The following is a 21,961-nucleotide window of genomic DNA, read 5'->3' on the forward strand; positions in this document are numbered from 1 at the left end:
GCAAGTTCTGCACATGTAACCCAGAACTTAAAGAAAAAAAAAAAAAAACACTTTCCAGAACCTTCCTTAAAGAACTTACTATCCAATTTGGGGAGTAGGGGGTGGAGGTGGAGTGAAAAGAACAAATCTCTAAACGAAGCAATAGAAAGCCCTTCAGCTAGGGTTTTCAGAGTAGGCTAACATCCTTTTCGTTGCTGTAATTACAGTCTCATAAAATTAAGCAGACCAGATGTTCTGCGATTTGGTAAAAAAGAAATACAGTCAAGCTTATTAAAGGGGCTGTTTGACTTTACAAGGACTTGCACACCGTGGTTCAGAACCAGGTGTTGGTGTCAGGTGGATATGGGTTTAAGTTCTGGCTCCTCCACTGACTAGCTGGGTGACCTTGCCCACGTTGTCCATCTTCTCTGAGCCAGTTTCCTCCTATGGAAATTGAAGGTAATAGCAATACCTTTTTGGAAGGATCATCGTGAAGATTAATAGAGATACCTTATATAAAACACTTAGCATAGAGCCTATCACACAGTTAATGTCCCTTAAAAAGCAGCTTATTATAATCATTAAAAGAGAGAGAATGACTATCGCTAGCATTTGCCAGGGACATCTGGAAACTCTGAAAGAAAATTCCAACCTCTTCTATTAGCAATGGGGACAGGTTTCCCTCCCTTCTGGAGCACTAACATTCTTGGAGAAACAGCCAGCTGGACGTGGTAAGATGGTGAGGTAAACAAAGTGTTTCTCAAAAAGTTCCATACCTTCTCCTCCCAGGTAATTTGGCTTTATGCTGCCACCCACTTGCCCAGGAGGGGCTCCTTTCAGCCATGAGGCCTTCTCTGGGAGCTCTTGGTCATCCAATTTTAATGTTCCCCTCTTTACAAGCTCCCTTTGCAATTTGGCATTCTACATCTTCTTGCCTGAGGGATAACAACACAAGAAAGGATAGAAAAATTGCAATTTGACCTTTTTAAAAAGAATGACCTGTATGCAAAATCCCAAAAGCGCCTCTTAGAAAATACATTTACACAAAACCCCACAAAAGGCTCTGACTCATGCTTGGGGAAGCAACAAGCACACCGGAATATATTTTTCGAATTTAACTGACAGAAATGTATCTCTGAATCTCCATCACAGTATGTATAGTTTCCACCCCAAAAGTAAACACTTTAGGCTATTAGGAGAAATGACAATGGCAGTTTCAACAGAATGCGGATGACAGAATTTGCTTCCGAAAATGCTACTATGTATATTTTGTTGTTTCCTGGTTATTAATATAATACATTTTGCTTCTGAGTCAATGTTTTTACTTATGCAAGAAAAATTGTGAGTTACAGGAAGTCTAACAGGCTTAATTAGTGAGTTTAACTTAATCCGGTGATTTTGCAGCAACCCTGACAGTCAGGTTCACTCCCTGAATTTAATGGGAAGTGGTCAGAAATGGCCTTTAGGAACCTTATTAGAGAAAAGGCACATGATGCGCACAAACAAGGCTGATTCTCCCAAGGTAAAAATAATAGGCTGAGGTACCGTAATTATCAACAGTGGTTTTTGTATGCAGGTGCCTATTGCAGGTGTTACCTGTTGCTTTCGGCTTTCGTAATTACAGTTTCTTATGATCAGACAGTGCTGTTTTCCCTTCCTATTACCAACCAGCATGCTCAGGAAAAGTCATTCATGCCCCTGGAGTTTGTCCTGCAAGTGTATTTTTAAAGGCAAAGCTTCTTAGCCCAGCCAAATGAAACTGATTGGAAAAGCACCATAGAAACCAGAGGCCTATTATGTGTAATAGCCGGGCTCTTTGCAACCCTATCCTAAGCACTAGACCACAATTTCGGAAGGAAAGAACCTGTAAAGACTTCAGAAGACAGCAAGGAAGATGATTAAGGGATTGGAAAAGAGGATCTAGGGGAAAAGGTTAAAGGTATTAGGATTATAAGGACGATTTAGCCTCAAGAGGGAAAAAATGAAGGAGCCTGACCAACTGTTCTTCCTCGCTATTGATGGCACAGAATAAACGAATGGTAGCATGACGTACTTTAGTTTACATGTAAGAAAGAACATGACAACAAGTCTCCTGAATCACTAAAGACTGTTCGTTCTTCATTCCTAAAACATTAGTCGAGCTTCCACCCCATGCTGGACTGTGTACTGAGCACCGAGAAGAAGTTCACAGGCTAATGAGGGAGCCATGCCAAACAGATCATTATAAGACAGTGGGAGGCATAGTATAATTGAAGGAATTCAGAATGCTTTGGACTTTTAAAAGGCGATAGGGTGTATATAGCACATATATATCACCTCCAGTGGGGTCTGAGGCAGTACCCAGTAATCACGTACATTGATATTTCTGAAGCAAAAACACATGAATATTCACACAGGGTGTGAAAAATAAAGACTATAAATAACCTCATGCCAGTTCAAGTTGCACTGCCAAATGAGTTTGTCATAAACTTACAAAGGCTCTCAGTTTCCAGAGCTTTTGGGTTTTTGGAATGATAGCTATGAGACTATGAGTCTGGGTAAGGGGAGTCTGGCCCAGCACCAGGATCTACGAATGACAGGGAGCTTCAGAATGCGGGCAGAGCCTGTGTCTCTAATGTGCCCCAATTCTGCTGCCCTGGTATCACGGACATGTTTGGAGAATCCGGGCGTGTGCATGTGTGTGTGTGTGTGTGTGTGTGTATGTCTGTGTGTGTCCGTGTATACAGTAGGAGGAAGCTCCTTGCTGCTCCTCAGGTCAAGTCCACTTTCAGTGGCTCCTAGCAACATGCTTTGAAAGAATGAGGTCTTATCAACCAAATAATCAGTAAATGGGTTTTGTTATTGTTTTCAAATTATTTAGCTCCATAGTCCCTATGAATATGCCCACAAATTTTGTAGAATAAGCATCCTCTGTGAGGTTTGCAATGTGTGGTGGAATCCCTGGGGTTGGGGGGTGTCACATCTCTGGCCTTCCTTTTTCAGCTGTGTTCTGTGAAGAGCAGGGGCAGGGAAAGCCTGGCCTCCCAACTCCCTCTCTCATACCTACTCCCAAGGATGGCAGTCCTGCCTAGCAAGTGATAAAGAAAGCTGAAAAGCCTACAGGGAGGGGCACCTGAGCTTCTGCTTATCTAGATTGGGGAACACCCAATTATCCTCTAACAGCCAAGCAGCTTCACGTAGGGGCTAACCTCCCTTAAAGGGGAACACCCACTGAACCCTGTCACACCCTCAGAAGTTGTTTGCTTCCTGAAGAAAAGGGGGAAGTCCTTGAGCTCATTCTTCTGTTCCTAATCATGAAAGGAGACACCCCTCTTTCAGGAACTATTTTCTTTTGTCACTTACCCCCAACCATCACCTATACCTAAGCTCAAAAAAATAACTAAAGCCCTCTTTTTGTCTTTAGACCTCCCTCTAAAAGCATGTCCTCCTCTCTGGACTGGTCCTCCTCTCCACCCTCTGGGAATCCAAGCCCACATATTTCAGGATGAGATCAGCCTCCAGCCACTCCCTCTGAGGCCTGGCTTCCCAACCTTGGTGACTCCAAAGCACACATCTGTTGCAACACACAGGGCCCACCCCTAGGCAAAATGGAGCTGGGACACAGCTCTCAGTCAGCTGAGCTCCCACACTCACATGCCCCACCCATGCTAGCACAACCTTCCTCTTCCTTGGGAGTAGCCTCCCTGGAACCCCTCCGTCTCCTCTCCCTGACAGGAAAGGCTCTGATCAAGGAATTTGCACTCAGATATAAATAATAACCCTGCCTTACCAAGGCAACCCTGACAGACAAACCTTGCAATTTGACTCAAAGGAATTGTATGCCGACCATGACGGTTTCTGGCATCACTCATACGCAAAAAAGAAAAATTTATAGGCAAGGTGAGCCTTCTTAGTGCTCATCAGATTATGATGTAGGGCCACCACGTCAGCTCTTGTCTTCTTGATCTAAGATAGACCATAGCAACATTCCTCAGAGGAAGGGACTCTGTTTCACTCTGTTTTCTGATTCAAATCAGTCATGCAGTTGGATATCAAGACAGATTATCTGGAATTGGGATTGAGCTGGAGAGTGTGGGGCAGAGGGTTGCCAAAGGTTGAGCATACTGGAGGAAGGAGTTGGGAAAGGAAAGGGAGACTTTGAAGAAAGATACTTGTTGGTCAGAAGAGGAAAAGAGAAACAAAGAAGCAAAGAGAGCCCTGGGTGGTTATGGGGATGAGGCAGAAGACTAGTAAAAATGAATTTAAGGGAACAGTTAACATTTTTACATGCTTATTTGTACTGGACACCGTAACTGTGTTATCTCATGTCATCCTCACAACACATCTAGGAGATGAGAACTATTATTAGATCCATTTTACAGGGGAGGAACAAAGGCTCACGAAGATTAATTGTGGGAAATCACGCGATCAGTGAATGGCAGAGCCAAGATCAAATGCTTATTGATCTGACTCCAGGGCCCTCAGCCATCTGAGAAAGGGGCCAAACCCTTTTGGTTGTAGGAGGAGCCTCCCTGGTGTATCCTGATAGAGGCCCCCAGACAACCCCTTCCCCTTACCACAACACAGAAACACCTACATGCCTCCCATGGGAGCTGCCTGCTCTTAAGTTAAAGACTGCTTTCTGGGAGGGCATCAATAAATGTAATATATGCTCTGGTAAAGGTTAGGTTAAGGCAGTTTACCTTCAGAAAACACAAACCAGAGGTCAAGGTCTTAAAGGAGTTGGGAAGGAGAAGCTCTCAGCGGGATGGGCTGTAGGAGCTGTAGTAGGTGTTGCAGTGTGTAGGTGGCACTGTAGCACCGAGTCCCTGAGACAGACTGGGAGTCTGAAGACATTAAAGACAAACTTGTGGCTGCATAGTATTCCATGGTGTATATGTGCCACATTTTCTTAATCCAGTCTGTCACAGAGGACATTTGGGTTGATTCCAAGTCTTTGCTATTATGAATAGTGCCGCAATAAACATATGTGTGCATGTGTCTTTATAGCAGCATGATTTATAATCTTTGGGTATATACCCAGTAGTGGGATGGCTGGGTCATATGGTACATCTAGTTCTAGATCCTTGAGGAATTGCCATACTGTTTTCCATAATGGTTGAACTAGTTTACAATCCACCAACAGTGTAAAAGTGTTCTTATTTCTCCACATCCTCTCCAACACCTGTTGTTTCCTGACTTTTCAATGATTGCCATTCTAACTGGTGTGAGATGGTATCTCATTGTGGTTTTGATCTGCATCTCTCTGATGGCCAGTCATGATGAGCTTTTTTCATGTGTCTGTTGGCTGTATGAATGTCTTCTTTTGAGAAATGTCTGTTCATATCCTTTGCCCACTTTTTGATGGGGTTGTTTGTTTTTTTCTTGTATATTTGTTTGAGTTCTTTGTAGATTCTGGATATTAGCCCTTTGTCAGATGAGTAGGTTGCAAAATTTTCTCCCATTCTGTAGGTTGCCTGTTCACTCTGATGGTAGTTTCTTTTGCTGTGCAGAAGCTCTTTAGTTTAATTAGATCCCATTTGTCAATTTTCGCTTTTGCTGCCGTTGCTTTTGGTGTTTTAGGCATGAAGTCCTTGCCCATGCCTATGTCCTGAATGGTATTACCTAGGTTTTCTTCTAGGGTTTTTATGGTATTAGGTCTAACATTTAAGTCTCTATCCATCTTGAATTAATCTTTGTATAAGGAGTAAGGAAAGGATCCAGTTTCAGCTTTCTACTTACGGCTAGCCAATTTCCCCAGCACCATTTATTAATAGGGAATCCTTTCCCCATTTCTTGATTCTCTCAGGTTTGTCAAAGATCAGATGGCTGTAGATGTGTGGTATTATTTCTGAGGACTCTGTTCTGTTCCATTGGTCTATATCTCTGTTTTGGTACCAGTACCATGCTGTTTTGGTTACTGTAGCCTTGTAGTATATTTGAAGTCAGGTAGCGTGATGCCTCCAGCTTTGTCCTTTTGACTTAGGATTGTCTTGGCAATGCGGGCTCTTTTTTGGTTCCATATGAACTTTAAAGCAGTTTTTTCCAATTCTGTGAAGAAACTCATGGTAGCTTGATGGGGATGGCATTGAATCTATAAATAACCTTGGGCAGTATGGCCATTTTCACGATATTGATTCTTCCTATCCATGAGCATGGTATGTTCTTCCATTTGTTTGTGTGAGTTTGCGTCCTTTGTAGGGACATGGATGCAGCTGGAAACCATCATTCTTAGCAAACTATCACAAGAACAGAAAACCAAACACTGCATGTTCTCACTCATAGGTGGAACTGAACAATGAGATCACTTGGACTCAGGAAGGGGAACATCACACACTGGGGCCTATCATGGGGAGGGGGGAGTGGGGAGGGATTGCATTGGGGAGTTATACGTTATATAAATGATGAATTGATGGGTGCTGACAAGTTGATGGGTGCAGCACACCAACATGGCACAAGTATACATATGTAACAAACCTGCACGTTATGCACATGTACCCTAGAACTTAAAGTATAATTAAAAAAAAAAATTAAAAAAAAAAAAAGACAAACTTGGCTTATTTCACCATTTTGCCCAGACTGACTCTGCTCGCCATACACACAAGCGAGGGAGGAGTGCACAGTACAAGGGAGCTGATGCAGGTGTTGGAGCCTAGGTTCAAATCCTAGCTTTGTAGCCTACTTGCTATGTATCTTTGTTACTCCTCTGAATGTGGCAAGTGACTGGTCTGAATTTTCCACTTTCATCTGTAAAACGAGGATGAAAATAAAAACATCGACTTGAGATGTAAGATTGTTAGTGTAAATGGCTCAGCACAATGTCTGGTACTTAAAAGAAATTCATTAAATATCATGTCCATCTACCCTGCTCTTCACCACCTCTTGGAAGAAAAGGGAGTCCAAATTTAAAAGCCCTGGAAGTAGCCTCTAAAGATGACGAAGAACTGGGAACATTCATTGATTCATTTACCACATAAGCCCTGAATCCCTCTTTTGTGCCCTAGAGACTCAGACATAAATAAAATAGTCCCTGTTCTCAAGGAGCTCACATTCAAGTGGGCAAAGATCCAACAAACTCTTGCCATACAATATACAACATTATAATAGAGATAAATTTAGGAGGGATCTGAGGGTACCAAAGGGCACTGAGAAAGCTTCACAGAGAAAATATTTGCGAGACAAGCAGCAATTGTTAGGCAGACAAGAAAAGAGACTGTATTCCAAGTAAAGGGAATACCATATGTTAAGGGACAAAACATGACAGATTTAAGTGGAGCTGGAACATCAGTTCAGGATGTAGTGAGGACTGGTGAGAGATTACACTGGAGGAGGAGTCAGAAGAGGTAGGGTATTACTGAGCGACACCTCTGAGCAGAGAAAAGATGACATTCAAAATTTATGATAACCAATATGGCATGGGCATTAACCAATTAGAAAGGACTCAGAACAGTAAGGAAAGCCATACTGGGGCCTCTAAGGAAGGATTCCTTATATTTAGAATAGTTTTGACAACTGAAGTGAATATAGGTAGATAAATAATGGATTGGCTATCACTGAGGCTTCCATGTTGTTTGAACATTTAGCCTAACAGGAACAGTAATATCTGGCATACAAGATATCTACTCAGTGGCACATAATACTATTTTGCGGAAACAGTTTTAGAAATTGCACCCAAATCTGTGTGTAAGAGATTCTTCACTGCACTGCCAAAACTTGGGTATCTATTCAGTAGAATGTCAGGGAAGAAGATTACAGCATCTCAATAGCTCCTCTAAGCACACAGAGCACAGCCACACACATACATGTCCCTAATCAATGTTGAATTGCTATAATGAAGTCGGTTGAATCGACTGTCTTCCTTTGAAATGTGATCCCTGTCAATTTCTTTGAAATGTTGTATCTCATAATTCTAATTAACTCACCTCTTCCCTTATCTTATTCATTGCCTTTGCTAATAATGTCAGATATTCTTAGGATAGAGAAGGAACATTTTTTAATTATCTTCAAACTCCATAGAACTCCCTCTTAGTTAATTATCTTCTTATTCTCCCTGACTCATCCATGGTCATCCCACACTATAGTCTTATGCTAGCAAGGATTTTATTGTCTGTTGTTTTTCTGAGCCTCCCAAGTGAGAGAATCAGTAATGCAGACTAGCCACACAATGAGATTATATTAATCATTTATTTGTAAGTGAACCAGGTCGCCTTTCACATCAGCTCTCCTAACATGTCAATTTTTATCACATCTAATATGAAATAGCCCAAAGGAATCAGTTCCATCTAAGTAATGACCTGTGAACAAATCTTTTAAAGAAAATTGGTAAGCACAAAAAAGATTTTTTTCACTCCAGTTTAGTCTTAATCAAAGCAATGGGACCAAGGTCATCTCCACCTACTGTGAGGGCAAATTCAACATTGTGTTTGCAGGAAGTGAGACCACAAGGTTTAGGCTTTGGAGGCAGACCAGCCTACGTTTAAATTCCAGTTTTACCACTTGCTCACTGTGGACCTTAGGTAAGTTTTAAAAATTCACTTAGCCTAGACTTCTGCATTTCTAAGTTTGGGGATAAACGTACCTACCTTGAAGGGTTGTTGTGAGAATTAAAAGTAAGGTACAGAAAGTGGAATATGCTTAGGAGAGTACCCGGCAGTGAGTAGACACTCATTAGGTGATACACTGTATTGTATTATTATTGTCATTGTGAGTCCATTGTAAACCAGAAAGAACAAGAGACCATGAGTCAGGAGCCTGAGTTCTGTTCTTAGCTGTACCGCTAATGAGGCAGAGACATTCACTGAGAGATGGCTAACAGGTAACACGAGTTCCACCACTCTCCTAGTCAACATCTATGGCAGGCATCAGTAATCAATCATAGCACTTTTTTCCTAATGAGCAAAGACATGGATTTAGAATCATTCTCAGCACTGGATTCCAACAGCCTCTACTGCTCAATTAAAGTTGGCAAATGAAATGAAACTTATTTGCCTTCCCTAGATTAAATGGTCTTAGATGTACCTTTTAGTGTTCACATACTATGGATCTATGGGAGAAATCCTCTCTGATAATGTTTACAACCCAACTATGAGGTGAAGTGAAGGGTTCAAGGTTCAGAGAGTGACTTAATATAATGAGTTGGAAACAAATAATTCAACTTGGTGTTGTGATACAGTTAAGATCAACTGGGTTTATGCCTGTTTCTTCTGCTGTGTCCTAGCTCTATGACCTTGGGCAAGTCACTAACCTCTCTGAGCCCCAGTTTATCATTTGTAAAAACAGACATAAGATGATTTTGTAAGATGTTAACATCAGGAGAAACTGAGTGAAGGATACATAGGGATTCTCTGTACTCTCTTTTCAACTGTCCTGTAAATCTAAAATTATCTAAGATTTAAAATTTATTTTTTAATGGGCAGAAGGGCATCTGCCTTGAGGAGTTGTGGAGAGTAAACGAAATAAGGTGTGGGGAAGCACATAAATAGTTTGATGTCTTTCTTTTCCCCCTTCCAGCCATCTCCCTTCACTTACACATTCAAACTTGTAGAACACCTGAGGAATCAGGAGATATGTTTTCGGGACTGTGGTGCCAGCAGGTTTACCTGCCTGACAGCATTGCAGTTCAGAGCCTGGCTGCCAAGCTGAAGCCCTGCAGGCAAGAAGGTTGGGTTTACACAGTCCTGGGAGCCAATGAATGCATCACACACTGCCAGAAAGCAAAATGGCCGACTTGCCTTGTTGGAGTCAGCCTATGCGTGGGAGGAGGAGGGATGGAGCATGCAGGAGGACGTGAAATAAGAGGACTGGGGTAGAATCTGGATGATAAGACTTGCAGGTAGTCAAGGAAGCGGGTTCCTGCTCCACCCACTCCCTTTTCCTTACAACTCTTTCTTGTCAGCTTTAGAATCATTCTGTTGAGTAAATGCACTGTCTCCAAATAGACCCTAACATATCCAAATAAGTTACTTGGGGGGTGGCGGGGAGGAGGAGACCCATGCTGTGTTCAGGCCTGTTTGCCCCCCAAGTCCATTCCTTCCTTTTCACATCTCTGTTCTTGTAGCAGGGAAGCGGTTGGGGCAGGTTGGCCTTTGCAGGCTGTTCCCCAGGCTCTGATGGGTTTGGCCAATGGAAGGCACTGTTAGGATATTAGAAAGCAAAAGGGAGAGAGAAACCAGGGTATTTCTCTCTCCCTCCCCCTCTGCTTCATGTGGTGTCCCCAGCAGTGACTGTGTCTCTTTTTGTGACTCTGGCTCTGCTGACCAGGTTACTGTGGCTCAAGTTTCTTTCTTTTTTTTTTTTTTTTTTTTTGAGCCGGAGTCTTGCTTTGTGCCCCAGGCTGGAGTGCAGTGGCGCGATCTCTGCTCACTGCAAGCTCCGCCCCCCCAGGTTCACGCCCTTCTCCTGCCTCAGCCTCCCGAGTAGCTGGGACTACAGGCGCCCGCCACCACGCCCGGCTAATTTTCTTGTATTTTTAGTAGAGACGGGGTTTCACCGTGTTAGCCAGGATGGTCTCGATCTCCTGACCTCGTGATCCGCCTGCCTCCACCTCCCAAAGTGCAGGGATTACAGGCTTGAGCCACCACGCCCGGCGGCTCAAGTTTCTACAAAGTGTCCCAGCCCTGAGGTTCTAGCCAAGGAACAGTAGCAGCTCCCTGCTGTGACTAATCTCTAGGTTGCTTCATTGTCTCTGCTTGGCATCACAGCTTTTCCATCACCTGTGTAATCAATTCCCTGCATTGAATTCCTTTTCCCTTAAATAAATACTCAGTGATTTCTATTTTCCTGGTTGGACTCAGACTGATCAGTCATCCACTAGCCAACAGCAATGATTCCTTCTTTCCACTAGCTAGTTTGTATTTTGGAACACAAGGCTCTGAGAGACTTACTTGGAAAATTCTGGGTGGGGTATCAGGGGAGTGGAAGAGGTCTAGAGAATTAGACACGGAGGTCAAGCTCAGGAGAGCCCAGAACATAAAAGTAAGTCTTTGGAACAAGAAGTAGGCAGGAACAGAAAGCAGTTAAGCTAGTCCTTCTGCTTCTCACATTTGCCCTGTCCCAGACTGTGGCTGCTCTGGAGTCATCTGCCTTGGCAGAGAGCCAGTCCAAGCCTAGAAAGAGAGGAGAAATGAGGGCTCTCGAGTCAGCTCCAGGAACATGGAAAAAAGAAGAGAAAAACTCATGGGTGTGGCCAGCCTGCCTGTAGGTGGTTGTTGCAATCCAGTCAGATGGAGGAAAACAAACATAGGAGTCCAACAGATCCCATCAATCAGGCTGTCCTGATGGGCGAAGTGCAATGACTTCAACAGCAACAGAAAACACATGGTACTGTCCCCAGGACACGAGTCTCTTCACTTAATTTCCTTGCAAACTGTGTTTGGGGCTGTATAGACCCAGCCACAGTGCTTGAGTCCCATTTATCAGTCACTAATTGACTGTGTGACCTTGTACAAGGCCCTTAATAGCTCTGTGTCTCCATTCTTCTTTGTAAAACAGGGAGAGGGGAATCTGGCCCCCTGCTTACCTAAAAGGGCACATTTTGAGTACCCAATACACATCAAACTGTAATTCCAGCTCTGAGGAGGTGCAAGAGGAGATGCCTGAGAAATGCTTCCTGTTGGGGACTGGGAAAGAAAGTAGAGTGGAGGAACTCCAGTGTAGTGTTCAAGAGCATGGTTTGAAGGGAATTATTGTTAGTTTGGTGACGGGTGGATAATAATTTTGTCATTGTACATAAAAAAATCCCTATTTTTGAGTTGCATAATGAAACATATAGGGGTAAAGCATAAAAGGGAAAAAGAAAAAGAGGTAGGTAAAGCTAACATAGAATATCATGATAGATGTTGAATCTGGGTGATGGATACCTAGGGGTTCATTATACTATATTTTTTACTTTTGTGTATGTATTTGAAAATTTCCATAATAACTTTTTTTCAAGCATGTATTTTAGAGTCAGACCAGGGTTCAGCCCCATTCATTCGGGCAACAAATAGGTATGACTAATACTGGATGCCAGGCCCTGAGCTTTGACTCAGTGGTGGTGGGCAGACGGGGCACAAAACAGGTCAAGTCAGGATTCCAAAGTGAAGAAAAGGCATTTAGATATTAGCTAATCAGACAAAAATTGAAAAGTGCCCACTTCACCTCTCTATGTTCTTTGTAAAGTACTTTCCTGCTTGGAAGGGCAGAGTTTTGTCTGAAAAGTTCTTCCATAAGCCCCTGGAGGCAAGAACCACCTCCAGCCTAGAAGGACACTGGAGCTGTCTTTTTCTGGCCTCCAGTGGCCAGCAGCTAGGCAGACCTGAAGCCCTCCACGTTGGAGATCAATGACTTCTGGTGTGAGCTGCATTACCAGTTTCCTGAGCAACTCATGTAGGCCCCCCATCCTCATGCCCAGGAGATTTCAGGGCCTCCTTAGGTCACAAGCAAATTGCCGTCTCACTCTCTCACCTGTCTCTCCCCCTCAAACATGCACAGGATTATGTAATTGAAATACAGAAAAAAAAAAAGGTTGTCTCAAAAGTTAGACCTGTGTTTCAATCCCCGCTTTACCACTTACTATCAGTGTGACTTTGAGCAAGTCACCTCCAGGCTCTGAACTTTTGTATCCTCTTCTGTTAAATCATGATAAAATGGTACTTCCCTTGTAGGATGACATGAGGATTACCAAGGAAACGCAGGCAAAGTACTTAGCACAGTGCCAGGCAGGTGGTATGTCCTCCAAAATCTGAGCACTGCTATTGTTCAGGGAGAGGAGAGGAAACAGTCTAGCCTCTGCCCTGGTGAAGAGGGGAAAAGACAGGAGTTGAGGTCTCAAAGTCACAGCCCAGTGATGAAGCGTGCAATGGTCCTCTTCAATGTGGGCTTTGAGACAAAAGATCAGATTCATCTCCCCACTAGGCTAGGAAGAGCAGAAGTGGACACCCTCTGGTTTGGGGGCACCCTCGAAATTTAGAGGACACCCAAAAAGGAAAGCCAGTTCTGAGCCCATTGCCAAAACGTTTGGCTTCCCACAAAGCAGCCCCTGAAACAACCTACACAGACTCCCCACCTTCCATGACAAATACTTTTCCCACACCCTGGCAGTTATCTAGAAACAGCCCTGAAGCTGAGCAAGTTCTTTGGCCCTGTAACAGTTCCAGATCCCAAAGCTCCAGCTGCTAGCTCAGGATCTGGGAGTATAAGCCTAGGGCTGCCTGAGGCTGGCACACCACCGGCTGAATCACACACAGCCCCACTGTCCCCCATATGCTGACTGGACATATAGAGGGATGGCCTCCTCTTCCTGGAGGCCAAGTAGAATGTTACAGAAGCAACCCTAGTGCCGCAACTTACAGATTCCATTTTCCAGTTGAGGAGGCAGAAGCACGGAGAGGTTAAGTGAGTCATCCACCAGGAGCAGATGCATGCGCAAAAGCAGGCAAGGGGCTCTAGGCCTCCTCGTCCTTCAGCCGGCCTTCTTGCCCTTTGCTCTCTGCTGTCTCTGAGTACAGTAAGTCCTCACTGAACATCCTTGACAGGTTCTTGGGAACTGGACTTTATGTGAAACAATGAATAACAAAACTAATTTTACTGTAGGTTAATTGATATAAACAAGAGTTAAGTACCCACAGCTTATTTCTGGTCACAAAAAATATCACCAAACTTCTAAATAAAGATTCAAACACCAGCCTGGGCAACATGGTGAAACCCTGTCTCTACTAAAAATACGAAAATTTAGCCAGGCATGGTGGCACATGTCTGTAGTCCCAGCTACTCAGGAGGCTGAGGTGGGAGGATCACCTGAATCCTGGGAGGTTGAGGCTGCAGTGAGCTGTGATTGCGCCACTACACTCCAGCCTGGGTGAGAGGAGTGAGACCCTGTCTCAAAAACAAACAAAAAAACCAAATAAACAAAAACCACCCAAATATTTATAATATTAAACATTAATAAGTTAATTAAACATCAACAGTAAGTGTGAGCTACACATACATTTAGGAAAGATTAATAAGAACAAGTAAGAGAATTATTTTCCTAATTTTTGGTGAATCAGTGAGTGACAGCAGTTGTAGCGATGGCGGGTCAGGTCAAGGAATAAACATTTGCAAGGCAAAATCATGAGGAGCCCCTCCTGCCACCCAGTAGTTCCAGAAGAATCACAAAAGTGGCGACTCACTGAGCGCTTTCCTATCGTGTCATTTATTATCATGGCTTTGTATGGTCATTGTGTACTTTACAAGTTTTCATTTTCCAATAATTTGTATTCACTCATTCAGTTATTTTCTAACCCGCTTATTCCAGTTCAGGGTCACAGGTGGCCGAGCCCATCCTGGCAACACAAGGAGCACGAAAGGTGGGAACCACCCTGGACAGGACGCCATCCTGTCCATGGACGGGGCCCTGGGGAAAACCAAATTTTCCCCATTAACATTATAATTAAAGGGCTTTGAACAAAACAACATTATTCAAGGACCTGCTGTATAGGTTTGTGCCAAGTAGTTCTCAGGCCAGGGTAGGCCAAGAGGCGGATGAAGAGAGAAGAGGGATGAACTCTAGAAGAAGAAACTTTTAGAAGCACCAGTGGGATGATGATATGGCAAATAGCACAGGCCTTAGGAGTGAGGGACAGAGGGGCTTGGAGCCTGGTTTCTGCTCTTCCTGGTTGTGTGACCTTGAGCAGTGTACTTTATCTCACTGAGCTTCAGCCTCCTCACTTGTAAACTGAAGATAATAGTATCTGCCTTGTAGGGCTGTTGTGAGGATCAGAGATGAAAATAAAGCACCTGGTACATAGTAATTGCTCAATAATAATAATGATCAACTAGGGTCTGCTCTCTGCCAGGCTCTGGGATAAGCATTTTACATGCTTTAATTTATTAATTTCTCATAACAACTATGAAGTAAATACTGTTATTAGCCCTTTGTGTAGATGAGGAAAGTGAGGGTCCTGGAAGTTAACTGGTCCAAAACGACCCAGCTAATTAATGACGGTACCAGGGTTTGAACCCATGTAGTTGGACTTCACAATCAGCTCTCTTAAGTTCTTTACTTCTTGCCTTGTTTTCATGGGAGATGCAGTCTCCGGTGGGAAGCAGGCCCAAGAAGAGGGACAATGTGCAAATTGTGCAAATGTGGTCTTAATCCAGGAAGCAAGGCTTGTTTCTGCACATGTCCTCATAAAGAAGTTTCAGAGGGAAGGCCAAAGCCCAGGCCCTTGCATCTGTTGCACATGTCTTTAGCCATATGCTTTCTAATCCACCCACAAACTCACAACCCCAGCAAAAACACTCAAACTCACATATATATACCATCAAGTCTTTTTATTGCTGTCTCTTAATGCTTCCCTGCTTTTTTAATTTCATGGAACACAAAGAAAAATATATTTTTCAGGCTTAAGGGTGTAAATGATCAATATCTTGGTACATCAATTGAGTCACTTTACTGTAACCAAAGTACAGCACTTTGCTGTAACCCCTCTATATACTCTGGGCACAATGATCTGAATATAAATTTCCTGTCACACACAGGCTCAAAAGGCACTCTTGCGTGAGCCCTTGTAAATGTATTAATGTATGGTATTGGCTTCTTTAAAAATTGTGGTAGAAGGCTGGGCACAGTGACTCATGCCTATAATCCTAGTCCTTTGGGAGGCCGAAGTGAGAGGACTGCTTGAGGCCAGGAGTTCAAGACCAACCTGGACACCAAAGCAAGGCCTTGTCTCTATAAAAATAAAAATAAAATAAATTGACCAGGCATGATGGCACATGACCGTAAGTTCTAACTACTTGGGAGGCTGAGGTGGGAGGATCACTTGAGCCCAGGAGTTTGAGGCTGCGGTGAGCCATGATTACACCATTGCATACAGACTGGGTGATAGAGTGAGACCTTGTCTCAGAAAACAAAACAAAACAAAACAAAACAAAACACCTGTGGTAGAAATGGGAGCATTTAAATCTTTCACTACATTTTGGGTTCTGGACCCATTTTCTCCCATGTACATTTGAAGCTGATAGTTGAATAATTACTTGATACTTAATGTGATGCTGTACATTTTTAGACATGCTATTTTAAATGTCAAATCAATATGAATTTATTTGTCAGTCTTTCCTACAAGCATGGATCATAATAAACTCATCCACGATTCATGAGAATGTAAAATATACTCTCATGGGAACTTTATCTTAATTCAATATTATTGGTCTTTTAAAATGAAGCATTATCTGTTTTCCCTTTTGAACAGAGTTCATTGGTAACTGTTCATCACAGGAGAAGCATAATATTTTTCACATTTTTTAAGCCTTTGGCAAAATCAGGGATGAAATCTGGTTATGTGTTTATGATGCCAAAACATCTGGATGAATTAAAAAAGGAGAAGAGGATGCTGTTCAAGGACTAGACTGTTCGGTCCAAGTACTACTTGCCAACATCTGGGTGTCTGGCACAAGAGAGTTGACAGTATGTCCTTTCCATCCACATGTTATGGCTTTGTATATATAGATGGTTTCTCACTAAAGACAACTTAGATGCCTCTTTGATTAGGGAATATACCAGAAGTTTAAAGTGGAAGTGGTGGGAGGAAGAGAAAATTACAGCAGAAGACATTCCTAAAACGGTTCTGCCACTGCCATAGAGTCATAGTCTGAGCAAAAGCCAGAAGTAGCAATGTGCAAGATTTCTACATTAAAGTAGTACTGGGAGGCCGGGCGCGGTGGCTCAAGCCTGTAATCCCAGCACTTTGGGAGGCCGAGACGGGCGGATCACGAGGTCAGGAGATCGAGACCATCCTGGCTAACATGGTGAAACCCCGTCTCTACTAAAAAATACAAAAAACTAGCCGGGCGACATGGCGGGCGCCTGTAGTCCCAGCTGCTTGGGAGGCTGAGGCAGGAGAATGGCGTAAACCAGGAGGCGGAGCTTGCAGTGAGCTGAGACCCGGCCACTGCACTCCAGCCTGGGCGGCAGAGCGAGACTCCGTCTCAAAAAAAAAAAAAATAAATAAAAAAAAATAAAGTAGTACTGGGAGGCTGCAATAATGTTATAGAAAATTTCGGCTACTATACAAATCATAGAAAGGGGGAGAGAAATCTTTAATGTACCACTTATCAGAAAACTATTTAGTCTAAATCAGCACTTATTAATCCATGTTCACTGTAGACTGATGTGGTGCCCCCAAGCATGATGGTTGGGAAAACAATGATTTGATCATGAATTCAGCAGTCCAGGGCCCATGTGGCAGTCACATGTATTCTTAATACACTATTCAACTGTAGCTCAGAATTGAGTTGGTGGACATTCACAGCCTCAGTGTGAATGTGGGGAAAACCAAACAAGGGGACTTTCTTCTATAAAACCAAACCCAAAAAAGCTCAGTAGACACGCTGAAAATCAGCCTGGGAGAAAAGAGCTTTCAGTACACCTTTTAATACTGAAGATCACTAGAAAATAACCTAAAGTTATGGAAGGAAGGAAGGAAACAGGCAAAGAGAAAGAGCTTCAAAATTATTCTCTCCATTCCCAATCCCAGAGTAAAATCAGGCACCTTTTGAAGTTGAGGCTATGCCGAATAACCTCAACTTCATATTGCAGCTGACAAAAAAGTGGGTATGAGAAGGTAGCAACCAGCTGCTGTTCACCACTGAAGCTGGTTCAAGAATAAATAATTTTCAACAGTCGTGGGAAAGAAAGGCATACTACAGAAAGGGTTTACAAGGGAGACTCAAGAAACTTCCTTCTTGGAAGTCCTTATGATCAAATTCTAGATGAAAAAAATAATTTCACCTTCATGACTGATAAGTTTGTTTGACTTGATTAACTGTTTGTTTAGAGTGACCAGATAATTTTGTCATTACAGCTCAACCCCTCCTGAAACTAAACACGATCTAAGAACTCAGCAGAGCCATCTCTATTTTGCTGGACGACAGCATGTGAGATTTCTATTTGGCCCTCTGCTTTCTGGATCTACAGTAGTGGAGAGTCCCCTGAGATCCTCTGTGGGCATATTCAGTTCACCTAGGCACATGAGATCTGATTTCAAGATAAAATATTTAAAAAAACACTTCTGAGCTGCTACTTCTCAAATATTGTGGTTAAAAGCAGTGTTGATGTTCTCGTCATTCTTTTATGCAATCAAATAGGTAATCAGAGTTATTAAAATATATGTATATATTTCAACGCAATTAAATATTATTTTCACTTTGAAATTTTAAAAAAGGCAGAGAGCTTGTAAACATTTATTTTATTTTTCAACTTGAATTGACCCCTGTGTTTAAAAAAAATAGGTTTTCATCATGGATCTACAGGGGACTCCATGTTTCATATATTTATGTACCTTGTAGGAATTCAGTAAATATAATTCAGCCTTGAATCCCATCAGTTTCTTTTCAAACATTGTTTAATGTAGGCATGTGTTTTATTTAAACATCAATGTAGATATTTTATGGCATCCTGCCACATATAACTTGCAATGTTTCTCCATTGGATCAAGTTTGTATCTTGTTCAAGTGAAGAAAAACAACTAATGGTTAATTGGGGGACAAACACATTTCACACACTTCCAATAATCTGTGGTAAACAAGCGAGCTGACTCAGTGTCCTTGGTGAAATAAAACTTTCTCCTAGAGCCAGGAATCAAATAAACACAGGATGTGTCTATGCTTCTCAGACTTTTGTTTTCAGATGGAATCATGGTCTGCAATGACCCGACTGTCTGACTTCTTATTTTTCCTTCCTTCCTTCTTTCTGCTGTTCCTCCTCTCCTCCCTCCCTCCCTTCCTCCTTTCCTCCCTTCCTCCCTTCCTCCTTTTCTCCCTTTCTACTTTCTCCCTTTCTCCCTTCCTTTCTACCAAACTCTCAGCATAAGGCTTCTCATATTTCTGGCTTTGAAGGTTGAATACCTGTTACACAAGGTAACATGAGGAAAAAAAAAAAAAAAAAGAGATTGAATAACCTTAAGGGTATGGTAAACTAGATTTTAAAAAATTGACTGTGTGAGATTTTATTTACTTATTTTGGCTGGAGCTACTGGCTGCTACCATTTGCAAAGGGATGATAAATTTCAGTCATACCCATCTTTTTCATGGTAGCAAGCCAACTTGTGGCAGACCTAAGTGGCAGAGACAGAACAAAATCCCAGATGTTTTGACTCCCAGTCCAGTGCTGTTTCCACTGTTGCAAGCAACCTCATCTATTGATAAAATATTGTGGCATTTCAGGTGTAAACCAATGAGGGTTTCCTAAACAACATTTTACAGAAAAACAGTTAACAAAGGATCTTTTGTCAACTAAGTCTGAATATTCTGCATAAATTAATAAAATAAATACTGCATATTCTGTATTTCCTTGGAGATTTGCAGTGCATTCATTCACATTTTAAAGGCTCTTAGAAGCCATAAAGAACCCTGTTCAATTTTCTTTAACTCAAAATGTTCCAACTTCTTTGACTATGGATCCTTTTTAATCTCATTGCATAACTATTAATATCTTCTAGGGTTCCACAGTGCACATTTTGGGAAACACTAGTAAAATGAATCAGGAATATGTGAATTAAAAAGTACTTATTCTTTGGACACTGCTTAAAAAGATATGATACCCCTGGTACTGGAATCCGACCATTCTGGTTTCCTAGCCAATTCACACTCTCCCCACTGCATACATCACACAGTTTCCTCATGGAGTTTTTGCTTCCAGTTGCTAACTGTGCTCTGATTTCTCTAATTAGCTACTCTTGAGCCAATTACCTGGCAGAGCAATGGTTCTTAAAGTGTGGTCCCTGGGCCAGAAGCATCAGCATCACCTGAGAACTTGTTAGAAATGCGTATTTGTGGACCCCACTCACTTCAGACCTACTGAATCAGAAACTCAGGGGTGGGATATAGCAATCTGTGTTTTAAGAAGCCCTCCAGGGGCTTTTGATGCACCCTCACGCCTGAGAACCACTGATCTTCTAAGGCAAGGCTTTAAATCACTTTTCCTATACCTGCTATTATTTCATCCTTCCTCTTACCATTCAGAAAACAGCCAAGACAAAGTAAGGTACATCCTAGCGACATGTGCCTGCATAATGGTCTCCTCCCTGTCCCTTCCCAGTATCTATGACAAGAAGCTACCCCACAAACTCAATGCAAAGCTGAGACTTCTTAAAGGTACCAGACCTTTGTCTCTGAACAATAAACACATTTTAACACACCTAGGTTTGGAAGGATGGTTACATACTGAGTTCTTCACAATCCTATCAATCAATAACAAATATCACCTCAGTGCCTATTTAGTACAAAGCATTGTGCTCCATGTCATGGGCTTTCATAGAAAAACTTGATGTGGGCTCCTCTGCAGTTTGGAATGTTACAATGTCATTTAAGAGAGATAACGATCATATCAAAAATCGTCCAACAACACAAAGCAGTGATTAGGAAGTGCCAGAAGAATGCTACTGAACAATATGCATCCAGACTGTAAAGACAGATTGTTGAAAGAACATTCCGTTGAGAAGCAGAGAACATGGGTTTTAGCCCTCCCTCTTCCAGTTAACAGCCCTGTGGCCTGCGGCAAGTCAAAATCTCTGCGGGTTTTAGTTGATATTCTAAATCAAGTTGTAAATTAAGAGTCATATTATAATACCATACATCCCCAAAGGCAGGGAATAGAAACAGATGCACTCTTAAGATACCTTTTAGCCTAAGAACTATGATTCTAGGAAGTTAGGAAGTCTCAAACTGAATTCTGCAGATGCAAGCAGGGGTGTCATTGGCCATGGTCCTAGAGAAAGCATGTTCCAATGCAGGGTGGCCAGGTCTTCCGATTTTTCTAGAGAAACTGGAAATTAATATTTTATGTGAAATTTGTCCACTTAAATGTTTTAGCAGCTAGTTCTAATATTTTAATTGGGCCAAACCAAACATGTCTGTAAGCCAGATGTGGCTTGTTAACTTTGTTAATTGGTAACCTCTGGACTAGACAGAGGCCACGTAAGTCTTCATTGGAAAGGTGGGACTGTGGGGATTTCTGCAGAGGTTGAAAAGAAATGGTGGTATCAATTTAATCATTAAGATGCCTCATCTCAAAAACAGTCAATTTTTTTTTCTCTTCAAGTCTTTGTTTAGTATTACACAGGCATGGCTGTAGTTAATTATAGACTTCTTAGATCCCTTCTCCTTAAAGCTTTCCCTGACCACCTCAGCCCCAAGTGCTTTCTCCCTCCCTTGAGTTCCCATAGCAATTCTTTTCCATGCAATTCATTTGGAAATTAATCATACAGTGCCCTGTGGCATCTTTTCTGTTGTGGTCCTGAACTGCTATTTAAATATGTTCTAATTATTTAAGTTTCCACATGTTGCATCTTCTCTTCTGAGTTACAAAGCTCTTTGAGAATAGAGGTTAGGTCTTATTCCCCCACAGTGCCTGGCACAGAGGAGAAGCTTGATCTGTTTTGAATTAATTTCAAAGGAGTGCAGGAGCAGGGTAGCGTACCATAGGGTACATCAGGTGATTTTAGATCTCATTCTTTCCAATACAATCTGTCCTCTTTATTATATGTGAACTTATAAATGTCTATTTAATAATAATAGCTTCAAGAAAATTCAAAAACAATACACAGAATGACAGAATATTCACAAACATATCTGACGAGATTTGCATGCAGAATATAAGAACTGTTACAGCTCAATAATAAAAAGACAACCCAGCTTTAAAATGGGCAAAGAATTTGTAGGGACATTTCTCTAAAGTAGCCATAAGAATGGCCAATAAGCACATGAAAAGATACTCAACCTCATTAGCCATCACGGAAATGCAAATCAAAACCACAATGAGATACTACTTTACACACAGTAGGATGGCTATATAATAAAATAAAATAAAATAACAAGTGTTGGTGAAGATGTGGAAAAATTGAAACCCTCATTGCCACTACTGGAGGGAATTTTAAATAGTGCAGGCTCTTTGGAAAATAGTTTTGGTGGTTCCTCAAACCATTAAACATAGTGTTACCATATGATCCAGCAATTCCACTCCCAGATATATACCCAAGAGATT

This window comes from Trachypithecus francoisi, unplaced genomic scaffold, assembly GCF_009764315.1.
Source record: "Trachypithecus francoisi isolate TF-2019V2 unplaced genomic scaffold, Tfra_2.0 Lachesis_group6, whole genome shotgun sequence".
In the NCBI taxonomy this organism is placed as follows: domain Eukaryota; kingdom Metazoa; phylum Chordata; class Mammalia; order Primates; family Cercopithecidae; genus Trachypithecus; species Trachypithecus francoisi.